General features: G+C 37.8%; 1 protein-coding gene across 11 annotated transcripts in view; it reads left to right on the plus strand.

Moving 5' to 3' along the window:
- Positions 1-18,633, plus strand: part of LOC147835913 (uncharacterized) — a 318,654-nt gene that overhangs the window by 42,804 nt on the left and 257,217 nt on the right. For 2 of the 11 annotated variants that reach the window (XR_015495214.1, XR_015495212.1), the window contains one exon: positions 2,021-2,610. The exons of the other annotated variants lie outside the window; for them this stretch is intronic. The gene's annotated coding sequence lies outside the window, so the exon portion shown is untranslated. Of the gene's footprint in view, positions 1-2,020; positions 2,611-18,633 lie in introns of those variants that run through there. 11 annotated transcript variants of the gene reach the window in all.

An 18,633-nucleotide genomic window follows, 5' to 3' on the forward strand; every position in this document is an offset into this window, starting at 1 on the left:
GTTTATGTACAGAGTATGTCTTCAACATTTATTAGATTTGCTAGGAATATTTATGAATGTCTCCGATTAGACTTGCGGAGCGGACCGCTGCATTAATGCGTCCTGAAGCAAAGTGAAACAGCTATAATCTCCTTTATCTATAAATAAAGTATAATTATGGAAAATGTGTTCATCATAACTGAAAGCTATGTCGCGTTTGCTGGCCTCACCCATCACGCACCTGTCAGTCAGTCAGTCAGTCAGTCAGTCAGCACGTCACCTTAAAGCGTTAAACAGAACGCACAGCATAACTACGGTCACAGAAAAGTTTGCACTGTTATTATTCACTTACCTCTTCATACGTTTTCGTTGCGATTTTAACCTGAACGACCAAATATTTTAAATAAGCTGTAATGTAGCCGTGGCGGGATAAATTTTGGTGTGGCGCCCCGCCACGGAAGAATGAATGTAGCGGAAACCATGGAATGTAACCCCAAACCATGATTTTTCCTTCACCAAACTTGATGGATTTTAGTAAGAATCTTGAGTCCATGTTGGCTCCAATGGGTCTTCTGCTGTATTCGTGATGATTGGGATGCCCTTCAATAGATTATTCATCAGAAAAGTACCTTCTACCTTTTCCAAATGATCAACTAGAAGTCAAGTTATTATTTGTTGCTCTTAAAACTGGGATTGACGACAAGACTTTTGTCAGGAGATGTAGTTTAAAGAGGTCATGAATGGCATTTTTTTTTAGAACTGCGTAATGCAAGCAAACAACACATGTACATCCACCATTAAATCTTTTGTTTTTGCCTTTAAAGAAGTAATATGTGGGCATTGTTTTGATAAAAAAAACAAAAAAAAAAACAAAAAAAAAAACAGAAATGAGTAATTCTCTAAAAACAGAATGAGTAACTTATTTTAAAAACAAAAGTACTCCGTATTAAATGACCTGAAACAAAGCTACTGTGTAGTGACATGATACAAACACTGTTACATTATTGTCAGATCCTGTAGTCAGCACTGCATCATCTTTTATTTTCAGTCTCACTGAAAAGCCTGCATTGAACTGTCTATTGTTTAACAATTAAACAGTGTTTTACTGATGCAATCTCGACCACCCTTTCCTAACGTTACACTATGGCTACACCGGACACGAGTGCTAAACACAATAGAAGCCATCACAATCAGTGATTTTGTCTTCACTGGATACAGCACAGCACATCATGACAAATCCCTGACAGTTAATTGATCTATATCCGAAGTTGTCCAAGCATTTACCCTCCTGACATGTAGAAACAAACATGTGACACAACAGCATTCAAGACAGATATTCCAATACAGAGTATACATTTTTACTGGGCAATAACTGAGTTTAGCATTGTTTTTTCAGATAAACAAGTATGCTCACTAAGCATTTTTCTTAAACATCTGCAAACATATTATATTTTTATGCTTCAGAAGAGTCGAAAACGTGCATACAGCACTTTTAAATGTCAAAAGATCAAGGGAAATTAGATTTTTCTAAATAGTTTTAATTGTTTGTTTTGTTGAAATAAGTTGCTACTCTCACAGTGCATTAGTCTTAAGCCATACAGGAAATATCTACCTACATGGCTCCAGCCTGTCCTTAATCAGCTCTCCTTGGTTTTATATATGTGTGTGTCATCTGGTTTTGGTTTAAATGCACTGGTAGACATGCCATGTTAAAGTCAGCCTTTTGCCAAGAAATACTATTTCTATTCGCTTTACTTCCGTGAACAAATATCCAGTATGTTGAGTTTAAAGAGGAAAAAGGAGGGTGAAGTTGAAGGATGGGGCCTGGGCCAGAAAAAAAAAGAGCAGCGCTTTTGTAAACACTCTTTGCCGCTTTGCTTTAGGCTGAAAAGGTGATGGTGGTGCCCACCTGGTTTTAATTCAGAGCTGCATGTGATCAGCCACATATAGTGATGAGTCTAACAGAGCAGTTTTAGATTTCACTGAAACAAATGAAAGCCTCTAACTCACTCGTCTCTCCTTTTTTTCATTTTATCTATAGCCCTCTACCTCCATTACTTCCATAGAGCATTGTACTTTCCTCTCCGACTGAAGGACATTACAGGAGTAAAGGTTGCCAGGAAAAATAAAGCTGTCGGCTGAATTTGGAATGTTGGAAAATGAATCGACTGCCAGCAAACAAAGAGATGTAGTCAACCGTTTGCATTGAGTGCTGCGATCGGTTGGAGGGACAACCTTGTAGCAGAGCACCTAAACAACCAGCACACTCCAGTAGGACCTTGAATAGTTCACAAGTGCCAATTGTGTATTAAACCTGCAGTGCTTGCCTGCTGTGTCTGATAACATGACTAAACGGGAATGTCAATTGTAGAGAACATATTTACTTTGAACGCATAGGAACACAAAAACATTGTAGCAAATGACTAATGGATGCCTCTACACATTTTCAGTAGTGTTTATTTGTTACTTGATTACATTTGTTTTAGTCCTGACTTGCTATGCATTAACAACAGCTATGTTTACATACAGTATAATTAGATTGATGGTTCAGATTTAAAAGCATTCATGTAAACATCTTAATTGATCAGATTGAACTTAATCCGAATGAAATTTCAATTGTATTGAAAGCTATTGGACTTGTTTTCTTTTTCTGAGCTGTTTCAGCAGTTAAAAAAGACCTTAATCACTTTCTCAATCATATTCAGAAGTAACCAGGACACATGCAAAGTGCAATGTAATTTAGACAGGCATTAACCTGAGCATATTTTGATAAGTGCATAATAAATCATGTAAAATCATTGGCTGCATATTTTCATTAGACTTCTTAATGATTTAAAAAATTATTTATTTCAAAAAACAAGCCATAAACTAAATAATTACACATTAGCCATATAAATAATTTATTTAGAATAAAAAATGCAGTAGAAGTAAAATATTAGAATAACACACAGCAGACACTGGAAAAAAATACCATTTTATTCAAATGTATTTCTATTTTCAGACACTATAAACTACAATAAAACATACAAAAACATTTGTATATACTTATTTATATTCATCCTAATCTTTATTAAATACAAAATAATTGTATTTAATTGTATATAAACAGATAATTTAATCAGATTACAATGTTTAGTGTACATGTAAGCCAGAGTTGGGTGTAACACATTTCACAGTAGTATGTTATTGTATTTGGGGGAACGCAGTAATGTAACAAATTACAGTTACTAAAGTCAATGTAATTGCGTTACTTGCGTTACAAACAGGTTTTAGAAAACAATATTTGCTTATTTCAAATCATGTTTTCTAGCAGTGTGAACCTATACTGGTATCACTGTTACAATTATCATGCCATCGATTCGGTTCAATTTTATATCTCGGTGCATTGACGATGCTTTCCATACCCAGTGTTATATTTTGGGGGGAGGCTATAACATGCTGTCTGTTTAAACACACAAACACACAGCACCACACTCACACTGTCACTCATTCACACACATACACAAACATAGACCGCACCAAACAAACACACACACACACACTTAAGCCCTCGCAATATGCGTTTAGCCGGGAGAGCTCGCGCTGAGCAAAAAAAAAAAAAAAAAGAAGCATTTTTAAAACGGTCCCTTACTGAGAGCTCCGCTCAGCGAACCTAAATGCATATTGCAAGGGCTTAAACAGAGCAGTGCTCGTAATCTCGAGCGAAAAAAGAAAAAGACTGCTGTGAAACATAACCAACTTTGTCTTTTTGTAGGAAACTTCTTTTTAAGGTAAGAGGTGTTATTGCCGCTATAACTGAATGTGTCAGGAATATCGATAACAAAACTAACTTAACCGTGCTCATTCCTGGCGCCCCCTGGATGTACTGCGCCCTAAGCATTTGCATATACTGCCTGTTGGCTCCTGAGTGTTGTAAATACCCGCGCTCACCTCCTTAGCAACAGAGCACATAGGAGATAAATGACATCAGTGCATAATAACTGGTTATGATTATTACTGTGAACCGATACTGAATTGTCCACATCTGCATCGCGGTGCACCGAAGAAACAATTAATCTTGACCCCCCTAATGTTTTCTCCTGCAACACTTTTAAATTGCTGAAGAACGCGATCTGAAATTGCTGCTGACGAGAGTAGTTGCTTCTTCAAGTGGAAATACAGAAATCACTTTGATTTCGAAGAGCATAAAAAGAAAAATATTGCTGTGAAATGCCGTCCATGTCTCTTAACAAATTTCAACTACTTGCAACTCAACCAGCAACAGAAAATATTTTTTTGACAATATACATCGCCAAGGAGGAACAAGTGGCAAACTATCTCTTTAAATGTTTTGAATTTGCCAAGCTGCTGTTAAAGCCATTGTAATGTTTTTTGATTAATTTTACATCACTTTTTACATGAAGTAATTAGTAATCAAATCATATTTTTTAAGTAGTAATACGTAATTGTAATCTATTACTTTAGGTTCAATTCAATTCATCATTATTTCTTTAGCACATTTACGATTTAGATTGTGTCAAAGCAGCTTAACATAGAAGTTCTAGTAAATTGAAACTGAGTCAGTTCAGTTCAGTCTGATTTAATTTTCTGTGGAAAGTCCACATGTAAAGGTGCACCTAGATAGATTTGCTCTTTAAAGTCCCAAACCAATGAAGCCAGTGACAGAGGAACAAACTTCACCAATTAAAAAAAAAGTGATGGGGGGGGGGAAAAAAAAAAAAAAAAACCTTGGAACTACCAGGCTCAGTTGGGCATGGCCATTTTTCCTCTGGCCAAACTTCTTGTGCATAGCTGCAGTCTAGAGGCTGAAGAATGCTGGAGGTCCATCATGGAGAAACTACAGTTGTGAGAAGGTCACCGGTGGGTGTTCAGGCTGGCCCACGGGGTAAATTCGAAGACTGTTACTGGGGTCTTACAGGAATCTCATGCTCTCCACTCCTCTCTGACCACCACAGCATCTGCTCAGGATACGGCCTGGTCCAGGATAATGGAGACCTCTAAAAGTCCTCTATGGTTGGCATTATCTTTTCGTATGCGTTGTCCTTGATGGTTGGCATCATCTCTTCTCAGGTATTTGATCACATCAATAGCGCTGCACAATCCTAGAGGCCTCGGGATGAGTATCCCTTGGTGGAAATAGAGAACGAAGAAAATAATTAGTGTAGCTGCTGTTCATAGTGTATTTGAACAATAGATATGAAACACCAATGCAAAAATGAAGTGCTATAAATAAAAATAGCAGTTACATGAGTAAACATGTAAAGCATGAGTAATTTTAACAAAATGCCTGGTGCATTAAGACAGGAGGAATGTGTCCTACAGGTGTTTGTCAATCCCACTCACCCAAGTAAGTTACCTAACACTGATGTAAACAATTCAGTTCATTCTGATTGACGAACATGGGTGCTTATGAAGCACTGTCATTTTTTTAGACTGAAGCTAAAGGAACAAAAAAAAGAAAAGGGTTTGTGATGTTTTTGTGATGCAACTTAAACGTCCAAAACCAATTTTGTATGCTGGGTTAAATGTACAGCAAGTAAACGCTATTAACTCATCTCGTATGTAATAAGATTTTTCAAAGCTTTGGCCATTTATGCAGGACACTCAGCGCTGTGAATGGAGCTTTATATATGAATTAGGAAGGTACAGAAATGTTATTCAATATAGTTTTTGTTTGTGTCAAATTATACATGACTAACTTGAGAGAAACAAAGTAGCTCATCATTATTTTGTAGAAGAGTTTGCACTTTTTTTTTTACGTCAAGAGCAAAGGCACAAGCTTCTCCTCACAAATGCACAGAGTAAGACAGGAAGCGAATTTAAATGTCATTAATTACTACCTGTGCTGAATGAGAAAAGAAAAAATAGATGGTGTGAAGCCGAAGCTGTTCCCTTAGTTGGGGATCTCTATTGCCAAAAGACTTCTATGGGGAAAAATGCTTATTGGAATGAAGCTTCATTAAAATTCAATGGAGAAACGTTCTCTCGACGCTGTTAATTGGGTGCTGCCCCTTTCAACTGAGTCATCACGGTGCAGTTTAAATATCTGCTTCCTTCATTTGCACAGTTGGTGCTGAGGGGAAAAAATAAAGAAAATCAAGACAATTTTTTTTTATATACTTATCCAAGTGCATTCAGTGCATCCGTTACACAAACAACTTTCTCCTTTTCAAAGTGTTGCTTTGGTAGTTGCTAATCATTTGTTGTGCAAGCAAGACATTGATTCCTACTGCAATTATGAAGACTTTCTGACAATTGTGGTCCCATTTAGTTTCAGCATAGTCGTTGTAGTATTATTATAATATTTTTGGATAGCTGCGTTGTGCTCATTTTTGCTTCAGTTCAGCTTGGAGAGAGTCTGAAATTGTACATCTTCAACCGTCTATTTGTTGTTTTTTGGTTTAAAATCTTGATCCAATCTTGATTAAATAAATCAGCATTGAAGACTTTCAATAAAGGTGCTCCGCAATGAAGGCTGATTTATTAAATCAAGATTAGATTCTAAACCAAACCTAGAATTTATTCTTTTTTTTTTTTTTTTGGCTTAGTCCCTTTATTAATCAGCGGTCGCCACAGTGGAATGAACCACCAACTTATCCAGCATATGTTTTACGCAGCAAATGCCCTTTCAGCTGCAACCCATAACTGGGAAATATTGTTATGTCAGGTGACCAAAGTTCAACGTCTAGATATCGTTTAAGGGCAGCGATATTTTGACGTCCAAAAACATATTTGGTTGATTTTAGGTTGTGTTGGGAAATGACCAAAATGTAGAGCCAACATCTTAAACCAATGATAATTGACGTCAAATACTGACATTTTGTCATCAGGTATGGCAACCAAAATCCAACGTCTAATAGACATCATAGTAATAACTTCCACACAATGTAAGCTGTAACACTGTCACAGCCAGGCCAGGTTCTCAAGAGAAAAATGAGAAAACATTGAGAAAGTCATGATCACCGCACAAAAGACAGATATGAAATTGTTTTTCATTTTATTGTGCATGTAAAGTGTTCATAGCCAACAAGCACTTATCACATTCATTCCATTATACTGTAAAACAGTGGTTCTCAGACTTTTTTCATCAAGTACCACCTCAGAAATAAACGACCCCTTTAAGTACCACCATAATGACCAGTATTAAAATAAAGTTGTGTAGTAGGCCCAGTGAAGCAGCTACAGCTCTGCACCGTTTAAAAACGTGGCAGAAAAAACTACTGTTCTTAAGAAAATTATTATTATTATCAGCCACTTTAAACATTATAAATAGTTTGAACATTAACACTGTACTGTTTCTATATATATATAAAAAAAATGTTTATATTAAAACGTGCATTTAAATGTTAATTAGAAATGGTCGGCTACTGTTCTTAAAAAGTAAAAATATCTCCTGTACTTAAATGTAAAGTGTTAACCTATAGTAATGTTATATGGAAATGTTGCTTGGACCTCATAAATATAGGCATGAAATATATGTAGCATGTACATATGACATCGGATTTCTCTGCGTACCACTAGAAGGAAGCCTACGTACCACTAGTGGTACACGTACCACAGTTTGAGAACCACTGCTGTAAAACATTTATGATGTCTTTTGAATATACTTTTGAAGCTGTCTTTCATATTTTTGGGGGGTTTAGGGTGAGTTGAAATGATTGTCTGTGGTAATTGACATTTATGCATTAAATGGTGTCAACTTGTGCATTCCTTTCAATGCATAACTGAATTCAAAACTTTTGCATTAGTGAGAAACTGATCCAAGTGATTCCTAACTCTGCTGGTTGGATGAGTTATTAGGTAAGCCTAAAAATGTCAACTTTAATATAATCCATAAAAGCCATGTCTCGCAGAGGAAATGACCCATATGCGATTCAGGGCAATTTATCGTCTTTCTTGCATGTACTGCAGTCTCACGTAATATATTTTCATATCATGTTAATACTGAAATGCTGAGTTTATTTACAGAACCAGCAAGTTGAGGTGTCACTTGGCAGAACTAGGTAATGTTGAGTGATTTGCAAAAGTAATAGGGCTTAGCAAAAGAATTCATCCACTGTGTACATCCTGTAGAGTTTGGCAAGATTATTGTTGGTTCTTGCCAAGCATCACTTAAAATTGAATAAAGCCTTAACCTCAAGTATTAAATGTCAGTGTGCAACTCACCTTGCACTGTTTGTGATATTTACATGGATATGATATCTCAGATCTCAACACTTATTGAGGAAAATTGATCAGACTTTGACAGTAATTCTGTTTTTGTGTATTGTTAATTCATTGTGTACTTGTGATGGCTGCTTTAGAACCCTTTAAAAACTTTTACCAATCTTTTGTTTGAATAAGTGGTTCTAAAGTGTGTATTTAATTGGGATGGTCATGGGGATTTCAGTAAATGAGGCTTCGTTACATCCTGAGGGTTATTAACATTTTGAAAGTGTTATATTTCTTTGCGGGCGAAGCAGTGGCGCAGTAGGTAGTGCTGTCGCCTCACAGCAAAAAGGTCGCTGGTTCGAACCTCGGCCCAATTGGCGTTTCTGTGTGGAGTTTGCATGTTCTCCCTGCGTTCCTTTGTGTTTCCTCCGGGTGCTACGGTTTCCCCCACAGTCCAAAGACATGCGGTACAGGTGAATTGGGTAGGCTAAATTGTCCGTCGTGTATGTGTGTGTGGATGTTTCCCAAAGATGAATTGCTGCTGGAAGGGCATCCACTGCTTAAAAACTAGGGTTGGGCATCAAAGCTATAATGCCGATCCGATACACATCTCTATACAAAGAATACGATCCGATATAATAGCGATACGTTAGTGACATTGTGATGCAACACGATACGATTTACACCCATATCACGATACAATGCGATAATTCAGCACTAACTAATTAGATCAAGTTTATGAGATGATGTAAGAAAGGATGCTGTGCCATTGAATGAGTTTGATTATTTATTAACCAAGTAAAACCAAGACTTTTTTTACAAACTGGCTTTTCTCTCAGAGCCAGAGTGTCAGTTTACAGTAGAGGGCCATTTTAGAACATATAGCACATATTATTTAAGTATTTTCAAGATAAACAGAATGTATAAGTGCAATATATATTATAAATGAATTGTGATTTAACTTTTCAACTATAAAAACAAGTTTTACAAAGATATATTTTGCCACTGAATATTCAAAACTTAAGGTCGTGAACTAGCAGTGTTATGCTGCTTTGAAACATCACTGTCACTGTAAACAACAGGCTAATAAAAATATAAATAAATAAAAATTAACGGGAGGAGGTGTTTAAAACCTTCATTCTCTGTGACACTAGGCTGAATATCTTTGCAGATGAACAATGCAATAGCATTCGTTATTGGCGTAGAGCGAGCAGAACTGTTGCGCATGGAGAAAACTTTCAATGCTTTTCTCACCACTTTTGGAGCTGGTAGCTACAGTTGAAGCAGTGCGAAAGCCGGGGATGCAGGAACACTGGAAGATGCTTCCACAACAACACCGAGGCGCCGCTTCAAGTGAGATATCAGATTAGTCGTACTGCCCGTGTATTTTACAGATGCGCGGCATGTTTTGCAAATTGCCTCTGTCCTGTCAAGTTGTCCATCCTTTTTGCAAAATCCATAATGTTGCCATACTTTAGATTTAAAACTCAGCTAGGAATAAAATGTTTGTTTTGCTTCTCGCGCTTTCTAAGGGCACTCCACTCGCTTCATCCGCACATCTGATACACTGAGTTGTAGTGTAAGTGTACACATCCGCAAGCCCGTTGCTAATGCATACTTTACGTAGGTCGATTAAATTATGCGCCAAAAACAGGTTGACGCTTGTTTATAAATTAAAAATACATTCTATATTAAAAATATAAGTTGTATCTTGGAAAAATCGATGCACCTCGCAAAAACCGATGCATCTTGATTTGCTTCCAAAGTTTCATTCATCCTCTGCTGCTCTACCGATGCACTCGCATCGTGCACGCGCATGACCGCGTATCGATACATATCGATTAATCTTCCCATCCCTATTAAAAACGTGCTGGATAAGTTGGCGGTTCATTCCGCTGTGACGACCCCGGATTAATAAAGGGACTAAGCTGACAAGAAAATGAATGAATATTTCTTAGTGTTTGGGCGATCTTTGTAATACAATAAAATCTACATGAATCTCACTAATAATAAGACAATCCTCCGGATTAGTACATTATCTGTAAGGGGCCGCCCTAGCGGAATGAACCGCCAACTATTCCAACATATGTTGGAATAGATAGCAGCTGAAATCTCTCAGTAGTTCTTTAGCAATCCTCTGACCTTCAATGAATATCAGCCGCTTCAGTCCAAGATCTACATTAGCAGGAAGAAAAAGATGAAATCAGAGTGGACATTTCAGCAAGACAATGATCCAAAACACAGCCAAAGAAACTATCAAATGCTATTAGAGAAAGAAAATCAAGCTGTAGAATGGCCCAGCCAATCACCTGACTCGAATCCAATGGAAAATACAAATTAAAGATCAGATTCATCACCAAAAGAGTCTTTTATATAAAGTATTAAATACATTTTTAGTATTTTTTTGTTGTGTTTTATTTCATGTTTGTTTTGTTTGGGTTTTTACCAAAACCCGGCTCAATTTCATGTCAACAGCTCCTTTAGAAATATTATTTAAAGGAAAAAGCATGACTTGTTCAATACTAATTACCCCCACTTAATAGATATTTATATATATGTTTGTAAAAAGTCAGTTTTTGTTGCATTTACAGTTGTGACCTCCAGGTGTCCCTAGCATGAGGTGTTTTGAATCCGTCAATTGGTTCTGTTGTTTCGAAGCTTTGAAAAGCATCGTTTCTCCCATCATGATTGTTGATCAGTGTAAAAGTACATGCACGGCAGCAAATAGAGAGCAAGTGAACAGTGAGTAATGTTGCATTCATTACTCGGGCAGCTGAAGGACCTGCATTTTCAGTGCCTCTGTGGGGAGAACGAGACAGTTAATGAAGGAGGATCCTAATTACAGCTGCTCCAAGGAGCCAGGCGGAGAAACCTCCAGTCCAATCAGCTTGAACCTGCCAGCCACAGCAGGCCCTCGCCCAATTAGAAAGCACAATTTAGATGGGAGCAGGTGTCTGGAAAGAAGCCCCAAAAAGGACGATGGGCTCTCGTATGCTGGAAACTGTGTATGACATCATCTCTCTCCTGATGCTGATCAGGAGGGATTTGGAGGAGATGCTTGTTTACACCTTGTAATGATGACTTGATGCTACACCTTCAGCACCCTCCCCCCTAATATAAAGTCACACTTGCAGTATGATTCCGGTTTTTTATTCTCCCTATATAATTCACTCAAAGTATCTACATTTTTCCCCCCCAGGGTGTTGTGGAAAAACTGCACAGCTTTATATTTTACAAGGCAATGACTGTGTTTACCTTATGTAAATGATTCGCCACACGCCGTGCAGCATCAGCGGTCTGACGGCCAGCTGGAGAGTGTCTCCCACGCTTAATTGATGCATCTCGCACATCTCCATTGATGCCGCTTGTGTCGTCTGCAGTTTGTGAATAGAGACATTTTTCTTTACTGTCTCGCCTTATAGAACAAGCACAGAGGAGCCTGATATCCAGCACAATTTTAATCACCTCTTTGCATTTGTGTGAAGATGCTAGGATGTTAACTCAGTCCTGCTTGGCCAACTTCTCATCCATTTAAGTCAGCATTAAAGCGAGTAATTACAAAAAGCTGTACAGCACCGTAAAGTGAATTACTTTAAGCCAGGGGTAAACAAGTTCTGCAGTTTTGATCCAGCCTTGAGTGGGGAAAAAAACTCCCCTGCCTGTAGCTTGCTAGCAACAATAGTCTAACCTCCGTGACTGAATTTGTCTACCCCTGCTTTAAAGACATGGTTCACCCCAAATTAGAGCTGGGCGATATGGCAAAACAAATTATCACGATAATTTTTTTCATATCAGTCGATATCGATATTCATCTCGATAAATGTAAAATCTTTATATCTATCAATTATATAAGATTTTCAGCATGCCAATCGCTTTGTGCAGCCAATTTAACACATTTAGTGAAATGTTTTAGCTGTCTGACAATATAAATAATAAAATAATAAACAAAATAACAGTCTTAATTCAACATTTACTTGTTCAAGTTTTTAACAACCAAAGACATTACTTACAAGTTATTGGATATTATTGTTCAACATCAAAAAAAAAATAATTAAACCCGATTTGGAACAACGCGAGTTAATAGTCACAGGGTTTTCTCGTAAGGCTTTCGAAAATGATGACATGAGACTCTGCTGGGTAGCTGGGCTGGCTTGCCAACACTTGTTTAGGTCTGTAATTTCTTAGCATCTTTATAAGGGTGGTCTTGTTTTACATGGTGAAACAGGTCGTGGTGTTGCCTGCTTTTGATGACACGAGTCGTCTAAGCAGTTTGCGGTGCACGTTGCTCTGTTTTGTGTCGGATAGCGAAAAACTAAGTAGCTCATGAAGTAGTGACGTTTCTTGTCAACAATGTCTGTGACTCTGACCTTTTTTACCTTATTTCTTTCTTACTCCTTTTAGTGCAACTAACACTATATGGTTGTAAACTTGTAAGGCGTGCGGCATCCGGAAGGGCAGGCTGCAAAATGCTTGCGCAAGGTTAGGCATAGTGCGTGAATATTATCGAGCAATTATCGAACTGTCATTATCGTTTTATCGAAAAATTTTATATCGTGATAATTATCGATATCGAATTATCGCCCAGCCCTACCCCAAATTTTTTAATTCTGCGATTCAGTTTATTTTAAAGCTGGTAGCAGGCACTTATTGACTTATATGATTTATTCAATAGAAGTGTGTACCAGCATACAGTGCTCGCCATAAATGGGTAAGCCTGATTTGATCAGGTTTGATGCAGACTAAACTAAACTGTCTGAGCCCAGTTTTACTCAACAAAACATTCCCTTGCCTAAACTCGCCGCAAAACAAGGTCCGCTCATATGCTTCAGCGTCAAAACCCAAAGTGGTCTGTTAGTGGTCTGTTAAATATTAATATAAATACAATTACAGTGAAATATTCACAGTTTCAGAGGAGCCTATATTAGGCTAAGTCATTTTCTGTTAATGACAATCCATATTGCGTTCTTCGGTTTCATTTTTATTTATTTAATCAACTACTCTGATCCCGAAGAGCCAGGCTTTACAAACTTGTCGCAGTCCTGAAAGTATTCCCCTTGGAAGAATAAACTCAGTCGGACAGATGAGAGAACAAAACTTTATTGTGAGAATGATTTTACAGAGCGGTGGACATTGCGTCTGCGCAGCCGGTGTGTGAATGAAGCGCTTGATGCATCACTTAAACACAACGTGCAGCCCGTCGCTATCTGCGAACACTTCAAAAACAGCAGCACAAAGGGAAGATATCATTGAGTTGCGGGTCTGTCCAATTTATTTTTGAGCCTTAAGTTTCAGGTAGGCCTACTTTGTGTGTGAAGAGCAGGTAATAACCCTCTACTCCATTATAGCTGATCTAACAGACACAGTGCAGCATGATTTAGAAACAGCAATGAACTCCTTGTTGCAGGTTGCAAAATGCAAAACTAAATCCATTTCTCCACTGATAACTGAAACTAACAGGAACAAATAGTCTTGGAGAAAGTTTTTCATGTTGTCATGATCGCGACACACAGTTTGAATTGTGAATGAATAGAGAATGATTGACAGGCACAGCTGCGGGAAGCACTGAACTAAGCATTAATTTAACCACTTGAATATTGATCTGTACTTCACGTGAAACTATAGATTGGCTTCAGAACATTTTAGTGCCTTATTATAGGCTACTTTCATGGCTTTTGTTGGCTTATAACTTACACGGAATATAGTGCATGCGCAAGATCTGATTTGGATTAGTACCAGCAGGCTGATACCCAATCCAACAAAAATATGCAGTAGCGAACCGATATTCGATCCAAGTATCGGGATCAGTGCATCTCTAGTTTTTAACAACAACTGCACATGTTTGCAAATGTTTTTTGGAATAAATGGGGAATGCCAAATCACTGAACTATAATTTTCAAAACGGAACTTGTGACCTTATTTGGCCAAGGATGGTCTTTGGTAACGCACCCCTGATGCATGCACATAGACCATCAAAAAATAAAAATCACATCTGTTAAAAAAGATTCAGCATCATCTTGTGCACCAGAATTCTTTGTTTATTTTCTTTGTGCGAAAGATTTAGGATAATCTTAGACTATTTGTTGAGAATAAATAATGAAATGTCCTGTACTCTGCCTATCGCTGGAGAAGTGCTTGAGGCTGTGTGCTCTTCACAGTTCTGATCACACTTCATCTAACATAAAAACTTTCAGGACTGCTCAGTCCGGTCCGAGCTGTGGCCTAGCAGTCCGTGCATGCTCTGACACCTTGAGTGATGTGCTTGCCACATAGGCACCAAGATTGAGCCTGATTCATGTCATTTGCAACCCTCCCACCACCTGCCATTTTCTGTCCTCCCTGTACTACCACATACAAATGGTAAAGGGCCAAAAATAAAATGCATTACACTTAGAAATGCTCTCTGCCTGTCACTTATGTGGCATACTTACTGTATATTTTCTGACTTGTTTTAAGAGGATGGGGATTTGGAGGGGGCACAAAGTTGCTTGATTTTTATATTTTTTGTGGTCTTTTTTTTTTTTTTTTAAAGGGCCATAACACCCCCCCCCCACTTTCGGTTAAAGTCTAGTTCGGAATTTTTTCAAAAGATGCATGATTAAGGGGCGTGGAGCTCTGCGAGCATCGGGCAGGAGTGGGCGTGGCCAGCAGGGGAGAAGGGGAGCGACCAACTGTCGTTGACAGCTCACAAAATTAGACAAACCGTGAGGAGACGCATGAGTTTATAGTTCACAAAGTTAATATGCAAAGAAATAAACAGTAATTTAATGCCCTGCTACATTTGTTATTCGTAATTTCATATGCACATAATCACAATTTATATCATTATAAAGATAAGTGTGTTTATGTAAATTATAAATGAGGACTTCTCCCTCAATCCCCGGGTCTAAATTATAGATCTTGAATGCAGACTCAGTGCAGCAGGTCTCCTGACCTGCCTATTTTAACCATTAGCCCTGCTGGTAATATAGAGGATTTGGGCAAACACAGCAGCATGGCGATGTATCTGAATGTGAACGAACTCCTGATAAAAGTCAACGTCCGCCATTCTTCAATTCTCGTACTGCTCTCCCGACAAAAATGCTTGCAGCACACACACAGCTTTGCTGTATGATCGGCCCTGACAAGGGGTCTGTTCTTCGTACCTTGCTTAAATGATCTAAGATTATTTGGCAGATCCCGGATCTTTTAATCTTGATAACTGATCTCTCGCTAATTTGGTTCTTCAAACAAGTTCGCGAATCAGATTAGAATGTCTGGATAAACTGATCTGAGATCGCTGCGTGTGTTGTGAAGGACAGATCTATCGATCCTCGAAATCATGATCAGCAATGCGACGATTGGCTGACGGCACAGCAGCGTAATGACATCATCTGATTAATATTCAATTATCCATGTGAGCAATATGACATCAAAGTAGCAGTAAACGGCATGTTAAATATGACACGCGATAACCTTCCACATTTGTTGTGAGCTGCAGGCTTTACACTTTCATGTGTCAAGAGTATTCATCATGTATTTCAATGCAAATCAATGTATTTAGTTCTACTGTACATTTAGAAAAGATTTTCTTTATTATATTATAACTGGTTGTTTACAAAAGCATTTTAATATTGGTAAAGGCGTCTGCAACTTTTGTGAAGCATCAAATCACTGGCATATTAACTGTTAAAACATGTTTATGACTGCATAAATATATTATTGCTTTAAAAAAAGTCACATATTGTGCATTTATATTATACACAATTTGTACTAAAGCGATCTAAAAAGTTCATATCAATAAGTTTTCTCTTTGCACCAGGTGGCAGTCTTTGTACTTTCATTTCGAGGGTGCAGATTGCATACGTTTTATTAATATGTATAACTTTATTTATTTTATTAATGACTATAACTTTATATATATAGTTAAAAAATATGTACCATTTTCCCAAGTGTATATAACTACTACTGTAAGAAAATATCAGAATTGGGAACATACTTTCTGTATTATCTTTGCTTGAACTGAGCCGATTTAATCCTGTTTATATAAATTGAACCTGCTCCCGATCAGGTTTGACCTAGAAGAACTGTTGCTATGACAACAACTCTCGGATCAGCTTTGAAGATTGTAACGATCCTGGATCATGTCAAATCGTCAATATCCAAATCCAGCTAACTGAGTAATCCACGTACGAAGAACGGACCCAAGATCGCAGGGAAAAAACATGCAACAAACCCCGTGGATCATGGAAACAAACACATACGAGCCTTCATGAACGGCTACTGCGTGCCGTGGGTCCGTGTCTCTTAGCTTGCTTGAAACTGGCAGGTCTGCCTTGCCTTCGGAAAGCACGTGCTCTCATGAATAATTAAGCAGCCGGCTCTTCTCATAGGATAAGAAAACTCCGCTATGAATAATAATGAAAAACCGACGCATCATCATTGCACTTGCAGTACTACGCTACGTCGCCGATTTTGATTCCACCCCAAAAATCATTTTAAACCCGGAAGCTGAAATTAGCTGACAAAAGCACAAAATTATCCAGTTTTCCCCCACAATTAAAGCTAACTGGTGCTAACATTGTCTTAACTGATGATCAACACACACACATCTGTTAATATAAAAAAAAAAGTTCTCCAGGGTGTCCTGCACCTTTTAAAGCATAAACATATGCAACAGCCCCTTTTACACAGTAATACTGATAAATATGCTGAAAATTTCCAGAAAGACTTTACCGATAAGTTCAAAACTGCACTATTCACACAGGCAATGATATTCTTGTTCTGTCTGCCGATGGTGCTTTTCCAGGACAGAACATTCTCATATACATTCCTTGTCAATTCTTACATCATTAACTAGAAATGAGCTCTAAATGGCTGTGGTTGTACTTGTAAACAAGAAGAAGGTCAGTCTTTTATTGATAATTTAACATTTCTTTAGTACACTTTAGCATTTATGCAGCTACTTTTGTCTCTGAGAAGAGCATCTAAAGGCAGAGATGCTACCTCCATCTAAAAAAAAAAAAATAGTTATGTGTTTACACAACTGTTACGTCTCACTTGGTCATTTCTGTATGTATGTGCAAAAGTATTGTGAACAACTTCGACGAAGAGTTGTGGAGGAACACTTTTGCATGTCGAGATGCATTTTTTATTTGCAGCTTATAGGGAAAAAGCACTGGTGTAACCTTAACCTCACTCACTGGTTGGCTTATCCCACTCTGCTTTACATGTACACGCATCACATAGCTGAACGACGGCTTGCAGAGAAACTTTATCATAAGTATTTTATTGATCGTGATTAAATGTCTCTGAGCAAAGGACTTATAGGCTTTTATGTTCATAAACAGCACAGATGTGAATGAGTCATTGATATCGGAATGTAGACCTCTCACGTCACGCATTTTGAACTTGTACATGATCTTACTGGCAGTTTTCTTGCTGCATTCACACAGGGCAAAATTCCGGGAATTTGTTGGTAATGCTCCTTCAACTACGTTCGGAAAATTGGCTGAACTAATTTACCGGTATATTTACAAAGGGCCTGCTCAGACATGATCTCTTACTGCAAAATTGCCAGTAAGTTTCTGTAAGGTCATAAGGTCAGGTCATTAAATGAGCAGCATTTGTCCAATCGAGTAAAACAAATCACTTTCCAAAACTTTCACTCTCTCTGTTCCTATCAAATGTAGTTGGTTAGCCCCAAAAATATTGTGCTATGCAGCTGACTCTTTAATGACTTGTTTAGTTCCTATTTTGATTAATGATTTCTTGCAGATTTGAATGCTTTTATTTTACTTAAAACATATAAAGGGTAGAAAACTAGAGCATGAAGGTCTACACTTACACCTGATGTAGACTGTACAAATAAGACATTAATTCATACAAGTGTGGAATATGGCATGAAGTTTCATTTAAATATTTGTGTCGTTGCTTTATTATATATACATGGTTTCCGCTACATTCATTCTTCCATGGCGGGGCGCCACACCAAAATTCATCCCGCCACGGCTACATTACAGCTTCTTATTAATTCAAAACATTCATTCATCGTTGTTGTTGTTGTTTTTAATATCAAGTGATAATCGCACCAAACAGCATTAAAAGGTAAGTGAACTATAACAGTGCAAACTTTTCTGTTATTGTAGTAGGGCTGTGCGCTATTTGTTTAACCCTTTTAGGTGACGTGCTGACAGACTGATTGACTTACTGACAGGTGCGTGATGCGTGAGGCCAGCAAACACGACGTAGCTTTCAGTTAATATGAACAGTTTCCATAATTATACTTTATTTATAGATAAAGGTCTGTGATTCTGCATGCAAAGACTTTAATGTTATCTTTATTGCCATTTCACTTTACTCTAGGACGCATTAATACTGATCTGTAGGTCTATTGAAGACACTCAGAAATATTCCTTGCAAATCTAATAAATGTTGAAGACATACTCACTACATAAATGCACTAAACCGCACTTCAGAAGCGTTTATTTGAGAGCGCACAAGAAGATCCGTGTTTGAGGGGGGCGT

Source organism: Danio rerio, chromosome 7 (genome assembly GCF_052040795.2).
Source record: "Danio rerio strain M-AB ecotype USA chromosome 7, GRCz13ab, whole genome shotgun sequence".
Classification (NCBI taxonomy): Eukaryota; Metazoa; Chordata; class Actinopteri; order Cypriniformes; family Danionidae; genus Danio; species Danio rerio.